General features: G+C 38.0%; 1 long non-coding RNA gene across 1 annotated transcript; it reads right to left on the reverse strand.

Moving 5' to 3' along the window:
* Positions 1-2,724: 2,724 nt before the first annotated feature.
* LOC117244115 lies at positions 2,725-4,309 on the reverse strand. The gene is made up of 2 exons (XR_004496593.1): positions 4,179-4,309; positions 2,725-3,075 (listed from the first exon to the last, which is right to left on the reverse strand). It is a non-coding gene; the product is annotated as an uncharacterized LOC117244115 (long non-coding RNA).
* Between the last annotated feature and the right edge of the window lie 5,117 nt (positions 4,310-9,426).

A 9,426-nucleotide genomic window follows, 5' to 3' on the forward strand; every position in this document is an offset into this window, starting at 1 on the left:
GGGGAGGCAGGGAGCACTGCCTCACCTGGTTTCAACAGTACATGAGGATGGTGATAGAATATACTGCAACCCAGGACAGTCGCATGTGCAGTTTTTCCTTAAAACAAACAAAACTCTCAAAGCATTAAGAGAATATTTAGTTAATTGGGTACTAGTTCAAAGCATGAATGATAGGAAGACGACTTTTCACCAAATGTATGACTAAACTGTGGAATACATTATTGCAAAAAACTGTGGATGCCAGATCTTGGGATAACTTCAAAAACTAATGGAACAAATTCATGCATGAGAGATGCTCTTAATAGGCAATTAAATGCAGAGATACCACCTTCATCAGAGAAACTCCAGAGCTGAGGTGTAGATGGCCGGAAGGTGTGAGACCATGGTGAGGCAGCAGCACTACTCCTACATTCTTTCCTAACCATCCACTTATAGCCACTGCCAGAAGCAAGTGTAGTGTACAAGATGGTTTAGGTTGTTTCTCAGTCTGGTGTTGTCAGGTCAGTCTTAACATGTGCTGCTCTGATATTCAGAGACCTAAGTTTCAGTTCAGGGCAGCAATATGGACAGCGTGCCATGGAGCAGAGAGATAAGAGACCCTGCCCTGTAGTAATGATTTCTTATTGTAGTAGGTTTTACAGCTGAGCAACTAAAATGATGAAGCAGAAAGAGGGAACATTTTGGATGATGATGTCAGGTTAATGACTGTGGTATATTGCAGTTAAAAGCATAAAGAGACTTGTTAATCATCTGTGGAGTGTGGTCTCTGCTGCTGGTGGTACCCTAATTCAGAAGATAAGGGAACAGTGGTGATGTACTTGAGCTGGAGATAAAGTCCCACATATGTGGCGAAAAGATGGGTACAGAAAAGGCAGTTTTAGTTTGGTTAAGGAGGGTCAGTAGAAATAACAAGATCTGATGGGAAAAAATAACATACAATCAAAGAAATTGAAAGACCATTGATAATGTGCAGAGGAATGGAGTACATTCAGAGGCACTTGCAATTCTGGTATTTATTAACTTTGAACAGACTTCAGAGGCAGCTTGTAATTCTGGTATTTATTAACGTTTGCCTATTTATTTTTCTGAATTTAATGTACTTTTAAGGTAGATTATTGTTTCCTGGCAATGAACATTCATTTTAATGAATGTGGATCCTCTCTGATTAGATTTCAAGTTTTAGGTGAATAAGTAGAATTTGGCAATTAGATTTTTTGAGAAAAAAAAAAGACTGAAGAACCCCATGAAGAAAGAAGATGGTAGGACTGAAATATATTTTAAAATATGGACATGAAGCACTGGAAATATTAGTGTTAAAATTTTCTGATATAGTTGGTATTGTTTGTCTGAAAATATGTATATATTTTCATATTTACCAAGTGTTCAAGTATCATCACTGAGGGAAGCATGGCAAGTTGTGATGGACATGAAAAAGGCCTTATTGGCCTTTTGTTTACTGATATAATTTGCTATCAATCTTCCCAGTTCTCTGGATTTGGTTGTAGAGTGGGTGGGAAAGAGTATTACCTTCAGGGATGCTGGCAGGGCTCAGCTTTGGCAAATGGACTGCCAGAAAGCTCCTGTAGAAGCAATTTGTTTGTTTATTTTACATACCTGTAGCTACTTCAAAATATTTCCTTTGCCATCAGGATGGAATTTATAAAATATGTTGGTTTGAGGATTTTTTTCCCTTTATCAAAGAGAAAGATATTTTTACTTGTGATGACTTTTTCTGACACTGGCGGGCAGGTGGCTTGGGCATAATAGCATTTGCCTGGCAAAAGATGGAAGCCAGGATGCTGTTCTCTTGCCAGATTCTGCCTGGTTAATTTACCCAGTATCAAAATATTTGCTTACTTTCTTGGATAAAGAAAAGGGAAAAAAAAAAAAAAAGAAGTCAGGATAAAGGAATAAACTAGGTTTAGCCCATCAATTATTTTTTTTCACTTTCTAAGCAATTTGCACAAGGAAATAAATCTAAATCCTAAATGATTTTTCTTTACCAGACAGCCCATATCAAGATCATATATTGATTACAGCTTGCCTTTTTGTGCTCTGATGCTTTTATTGACTTTTCTCTTCATTGCCCTCTGTTGCAGTACCAAAGTGATTGGATTAGTGTGTTTTCCCTGTGGGATTACATGAGAAATCTCAGATGCCTTACAGATGCATATATTAGGTCTCCAAATATTCAGTGTTCATATAAAAAGAACAAGAAATGTTTAATTTTTAAAGTAAAAGATGAAATACACTGATAAAAATACTTTTATTTTCCTTTTGAAATACCTGGAGATCTGTGAAGAAAAGTAGGAAAATCTGTTTAAAGCAGACTTTTCCTCAGAACAGAAATATGTCAGGACATTTGAATGTCCATAGGTGTTCTGCTAGTCTGTACAAGTCTGATGATATATGCTAGTGTTACCTTTTTCTTCCCCTTTGTTTCTTTAATTTGGTAGAGAAATATCACTGAGTGGATTCTCTTTTATATTTGGGCTATTGCACACCAGAACAGAGGAGAAGGTTGCACTTTCGTGACCCTACATATTCCTAGGAAGGGGGTGATTTCTCCAAGGACAGCAGGTATGAACTTCTGAACACCTGAAGTTGTGTGCTTAATAGAAGCCACATTTACTTAGGACTTTAGCTTTCCTGTGTTACCTTTTCCCATCAAAGAAAAAAAAGTGCTAGTCCTGTAGGTAATAAAAGTTATAGAAATTTCACAGCCAGTGGTATAGCTTTTGTTTTATTGGTAGCTGGGGGAATGTTCATACAAAGTCAAGTTCTGAAATGAGGGAGGAGGTATGAGAGGTGCAGGTCTGGTGAACACAGGCTGGAGGCTTTGGGATGCTGCTGAGGACGTGACATTTCTAGGTTAAAAACCACTCTGATTTTCTTCAGTGTGAGTTAATACTTTCTTCCTTTAGTCTTATCTAAGCTAGTTATAAATCTTCTCCCAATCTGGTACGTCAGCATTTCAGTTCTTAATATTTTTGCTTCACACAGTTTCTGTGAGGTAGGCAAGCACGAGTCTGTACAGACTGGAGGAATCTAGAGAATTGTTGAAGCAATTTCTTCCTGTGTGTGGGAAGGTAAAAAGTAAATTAGATTACAACAGTATCACAGTAAGTCTTTTCCTCATTCAATTGTCTCTTAATCAACCCTTTGTTTTTCCTGTTTTTTTTTAATCAGGACCAAAGAAAAACGTAGGTAACGGGTACTTGAGTTTTGCAGAAATACCTCTCCAAATGTCCCTTAAGTGGCATTTAATGTTTGGTTGGAAAGGTGTTGAAAGGTTGGACTCGATGATCTTGGAGGTCTTTTCCAACCTTAATGATTCTGTGATTCTATTTTATTATCACTGACATAATCAAAATGTGATGGGAGATCCTGTTAGGCTCCCTGAGTGTTAAGACAACAGATTTTGGAATTCTGGAGGTTTTGGAGAAAACAATTCAACCTACTTAGCAGTTCTAAAAAGCATCTTTGTGGTGTCTCCCATGCCACATGGTGGGGGAAAAAACAACAGGTGAAAGCTTAAGAAAACTCCTGTTGAAAGATTTCCTCAAGTCCTATTTAATGCTGCTACAGCAGAGCAGCCTGCGTGTCCCAGTACTGAGAGTGCAGCAGTAGGGAAGCTGCACAGTGCTGGAATAAGCACTGGAGCTTTTCACTGCTCCTCAAGGCAGAGGGTGACCCACCACACTAGTGGGGGACAGAAATTGCCCCTCGCTCTCTGCTCCTGTGGGAAAGTCAGCACGAGCTGAATGAGCAGTGTGAAACACCATCATTTCTATCCTTTCCTGAGAGCCCCGAGCAGCCAGGATTGGATCACTGTCTTGAAGTAACTTAGCGCTTCAGCCACTGTAATGACCAGATGTGCATTTAAATATAAGCAAGAAAATAATCCTGCTGGAATCACTTAAAGGTCCTGTGCTCAATTGCTTTACTGGAGGGGGACCTGTGCTTGCAGCTGGCTGGTTGGAATGCCCTATGCAGCCCTTACACTCAGGACTAACAACTTAAGTGGTGCATAGGCTCTGAACAGCTCAAAGGATATGGTAATTCTTGCAGCATTTCCCAATTTTTGGTATTTTAATCAAATTGCTAGTGGTTGAATAACTAATGCAAAACTCACAGATGCAGGGACACCATGAAGCTATTAGAAATTTTTCTCTTACCTTTTATTTCCATATCAAAGGTATTAATGGTAGTGGCCACTGCACAACAAGTTCCCTTCTGCGATGTGTGAGCTCCCCTGTGACCCTCTGGAACTGATTTTCCTGACGGTGAAAGAGAAAAACACAGAGTAGCTACTAATCACTTGATAAGGAGCACAGCATATTCAGGCAGTGGTGGCAGCAGTGCTCACCCCAAGAGTTTTAAAGGGTGGACCTGGCAGCCTGTTAATTTAATCAGGCTGCAGTCAGGCGCTATGCTTGCCCTCTGGTACAAGAGCAGCCTGTTCCTGTCTGCCACTCAAACCGACAAGCTGTTTCCCTAGTAATTAATTCATTATAAAGTAATGAGTTTGTCAAGTTAAAGAGGTACACGGTACTCTAAAAATGGAGGGGGAAACTGCTAACAATTATAACATAAAAAAGATTACTTGGGCTCTAAGAAGGCATAGTGGGACTATATTTCTATTTTCACATCTGGATAAACAAAAAGATAGATTGTTCCACAATAATTAAAAACTAGTAGATGATCTTTATAGACTATTCTTTTGAAATTCATGCAACAGATACTAATGCAATTAAAATCAAAATGGATTAGAATAGTGAATTGAAAAAAAATATGAAATGTAAATTTTGTAGGATTTTTAACTGGATAGGTTTATTTGTCAAATATTCATGGGAAAACATATTTTTAATGTAGAATTTCTTAGACTCCATATCATGGATTTTTAGTATTGTCCTTTATATTTTTATTATTCTTTATTTTTGCTTCTCTCTTCTACTTTTCCTCCTTTTCATGAAGCAAAATTAAAAAAAATATATATATAAAGTCTGTAGAAACAGATTTCTCAAAAATCAGAAAAAAAACTTCAGAAAAGCAGCAAATGCTTTTTAAACATAGTTCCAAACACAAATCTTTCAACCAGCTCTAGTTACAGTTTTGACTAAATACGCTCTGCAGGCCATATTGAAAAGATAGGCTTTAGCAAAGAACAGGTTATCTTAAAAATTAAAATAATCAAGAGAACTGTTCCAGGCAGTAGAAGCTCCAGTGCAGGAGCTGTGTTAGGCTTATCAAGAGGAAAAGGGATGGAAAGGTGTATGCAATGCCTCTTCTTCAAGGGAGGAAGGAGAAGAGAGGCATTGTACAGTCTTGCTTGATGCAGTTAGGAGCTGTGAAAATCAGCTGGCTGAAACCCCAGCTCTTGTAAACTGAGATTACAGTTGAAGGTGCCTGTATTCACTCCAGCTGTGAATCTGTCCCAAGGAGAAATAACTTCAGCATGGTCTTTCTTAGGAAAGTATTGGAAATATCTGAGAGTGCAACCTGTGTGTGAACAGGAGTATTTTCAAAGCTGGTTAAGGTGAAACCCTTGTTTGAAGATAGCTGGAATGGCTAAGCCCCTGGAGACTAATTTTAGGGCATGGCCATTGGAGAGCCCTTTAGTAAACCCCTGGTGTTTTGCTGACCCATAGTATGCTTCTTCTGTTTAGCTCCAGATCAGCTTCTGGCCTTGCTCCTCCCCTTTCTATCCCTGTTACATTTAATCAGCCTGAATACTGTTCACAGCTCCCGCTGTATTGATTCTTAGAGCAGATTTCAGCAGAACCTAAAAAAGGAAGCATAGACTGCTCCCCTCTTTCTTTTTTGACTGATGCTTTCTTTTACCCTACATGACAAAGTGATAGATGTACTTAGTTAACTTTCTGCAAAATCATTAATGCCACCCTTGCTGGTTGGCTTCCCAGGTATTGGTTAAATAGCTGTCATGCGTTTGTTACCTGAGACACTGCAATGCTGTATAATCAGACCATTTGTTTTCTTCCGAGGCTGGTCCTACAGAACTGGTTTGAAATGCATAGCTAAGGGAGATAAAAACTAGCACTCTTTCAGGCAGTCAGATTTTTCCTGGTTTTGCCTCAGATTTAAGCCGCAAACTGGTGAAAGTTCACTTGGGAAAGCCGAAGTAACAGTTTCAGTAAGATTCTCCTGATGTATCCCTCCTTCACCCCTATGTGATCAGTCTACAGCAAAACAATTCACAACTACCTCCCCAGTCCCCTTGACTCTTTAAAGGTCCTGAGGTCACTGGACCTGCTGTCTAAGTGACTGCTCACCAAAAGGTCATCTGGCCTGATCCCCGATGTCCCCACTCAATTTCACCTTCACTCCTTCAATCCCCATTGAGTTCTGACATTTGATAAGTGCTACTGTTAATGCTCTCCCACAGGTTATTATCCCAAGAAGGGGTGACAATCTCTTAAAAGTGGGCACTTTAGGCAATTCCATCACCAGTCTCCACAGAGGTATCTTCATCATGATCAAGCATATGTCTTCTTATTCATCTGACTTTTGTCTTTGTAGATTTTAAAGGCTTCTATTTCTCTGTGTTTTTTTTCCCAATGAAGATTTTATATAACAGTAAAAACATTTCTTGCAGTTTTGATAAACTAAACAATTATGAGTTCTTTAAGACTGTCTTTGTAAGATATTTTCTACAGCCCTAGAGTATATGGGTGGATACTTTTCCATGCCTACTTCATTCTTTCAACATTACTTGAAAAGTATGGGAAGCAAAATCTTACCCAGCTTGAGAGCCAGCCTACAAAATGGACAGACAAAGGTAAAAAAATATGCAATTTCTCTTTTGTCCTACCCTGTTTATACAGTAAAGTGGTTTCATCACAGTGGGAGCTCATTTACTCCAATTCCTAAAATTCTTTCTAGCCTTGTGGAGAGACAGGAGAGTTTATCTGTTTTGTGTGTTAGTATGTAGAAATTCTGTATTCAGCTGAATTCAGCTATCCAGATCCAAGGTGTTCTCATTTATTTTTATCTAATTTTATTATTATCTTGTAATTGTTTATTTTCTTCTAGTTCATCCCCTCCTCCTGAGTCTTTGCAGCCAACAGCACCCACTCTTCTGCATATCTGGCCAGCAAAAATTCTTCCTTTCATGAGGATTCCGGACTAGCAGCTATTTTTTGAATGATGCCAATTACAGAATTATAAATTCCTGCAGTGTGTATATCATTGATAATGATTAAAAAAAAAGAGTCAGAAGCATCATAGTGAGGCTTCAGTCGCCTAGAATCTGTATGATGTCCCATAGTTTGACGAATACAGAATGTTTGAAAATTAGTGCAACCTTTCCAGCTGTACTGTGACCGTGGTGCTTGTGAAGAAAATAGCACAAAGAGAAGCTCTACTTCTCTTAGAGAAGAACTACTTTAAATTCCCCAAAGGCAAATTCAAGATCCTGCACCTTGGGAGGAACAACCCCAGGCACTGGTACAGGCTGGGGGCTTTTGCATGGGTGGGCAAAAAGCACTAAGATCTGAACAAATGTAAAGATAAAATCCAAAAGTGGTTATGTGGTGTTTTGTTGCTTTGTAATTGTAAATTCTGCAAGGCCAAAGACTGCAAAAATGTATATTTTGAACATGCTTATATAATTTTGACACAGAATGTTGACTAAATCCAAGGCCAAGTGGACTTAGTGGCACCTAGACTTGCCAGAGAAGTTTGGAAAGCAAGGTCTCGCTGAAGCTCGTAACAAAACATGAGGGACCACAGCCTGATTATGTTAGAATCCATTGCAATAGATCATACATACAGTTGTTGCTTAGATACTGCATTGGCAGTGATTATGTATTAGAAATAAAAGAAGTCATAATCATCCACATAATCTGTCCTACTTCTTGTGTCTGGCGGAGAACCTTTGCTCAAATGCTCTGCTATAGACAGTCAGATTCTTTTCTTAGATTTGCTGGGGTAAATTTTTTGTGTTCTTGTTGATCAGCTTTACACCAGAGTTTCACAGATAATTTCTGGTGCATCACATTCAGTGCATCACATTCAGTGCATCACAGTTTGAGACTGTATTTACATTAACTATGGGATGGGAGAGAAATTTTCATACTTTTAAAATTGCAGTTCAACATTTTTTTAAACTTCTTCTTTTTTAATAGAAATGGTCTGAAAATTTACAAGCAAGAAGTGTTTTGTACCAAAAAATCCCCCTCTCTCTTCCCCTGCTCCTAAATATTTGGCTGCAAGTTTTACAGTTTCTGTGGTTGTTGGTAGATGTCTTCATCCTAGCTCCTAGCCCCTTAACCAGAAAAGTTAAGATTTAATTTGGTTTAAATAATAAATTAGTTATATAAATAAGCTGATTTTTAAATTTTCTTTTTTTTACCTAACCACTTTGCAAAAGTATGAACCTGATCATGAGCATTTTTTCTGAAATGAACATACAGTGAAGACCCACACTTGTGAATAAAGATTGCATGCCTTTTTAGGGAAGAGATGCTCTATTTTAAAATAATAAAATAATTTTAAATAATTTAAAATAATTTTAAAAATTTAAAATAATAGCATCTAAAATATGGTCTATTTTAGGGAACAGACCTGTTTTCCTATTTGAGTGGTACACGGCTGGAACTATTGTGCAGGATAGATATGAACCTTATTTCTTATCAGACTATAAACTTCTTGCCTACTGTGTTTTAAAGGAATTTATAAAATCAGGCAAATTCTTGTGGATGAAAAATAGAGATTCAACAGTTAGCATTATACACTGACATTCGAAAACTCAGATACTTTACACTGTATCTTGCACTGTCATTTTGCCTTTTGTTTTTCTTGCTGTATCTTGTTTTCCTCTCCAAATCTTCTGTATCATTCAGTTCTGTTTTCTGTCTTTCAGTGTATTTCTGCTGCAGCACCTGGGTATTCAGGTTCTGGCAGCTCCTGAATGTCATTGCTTTGAAGGAACTGAATCCCTTTAATTTTATTTCACCTGCTCTCTCATAGAGGGTGACAGATGACAAACAAAGTGAGGGGAAAGAGCAGCATGACCATTAGTATGAATGTGAGCACCCCATGGCTTGTTGAGAAAAATATGGCCTTTGCTTTGTTAAAAATGTTAGTTGTGAATGCAAAATACAGATGTCCCTTACATAACAGATGTAATAATAATAATACGTGTGTTTTATAAGTAATGCAATAAATTGGTGTACTGTCTAGTGAACAAACTTTTTTTGCTTTGATTCTTTCTTTTTTCTTCCACTCTCTAAACAATGTTGAAATTCAGCCATTTATATCACATATGTAGCATGATATCCATGAAGAAAGTAAAGGATCTTCAAGACTTGTGTGATGCTGTAGGTGCAACCACAATGGCTTCCCACTTAACACCATTCTTTTCATTTGTACTGAGCCTGTTATACCATCATTGCTTTGGCAGTG

This window comes from Parus major, chromosome 3 (assembly GCF_001522545.3).
Source record: "Parus major isolate Abel chromosome 3, Parus_major1.1, whole genome shotgun sequence".
NCBI classification, from domain to species: domain Eukaryota; kingdom Metazoa; phylum Chordata; class Aves; order Passeriformes; family Paridae; genus Parus; species Parus major.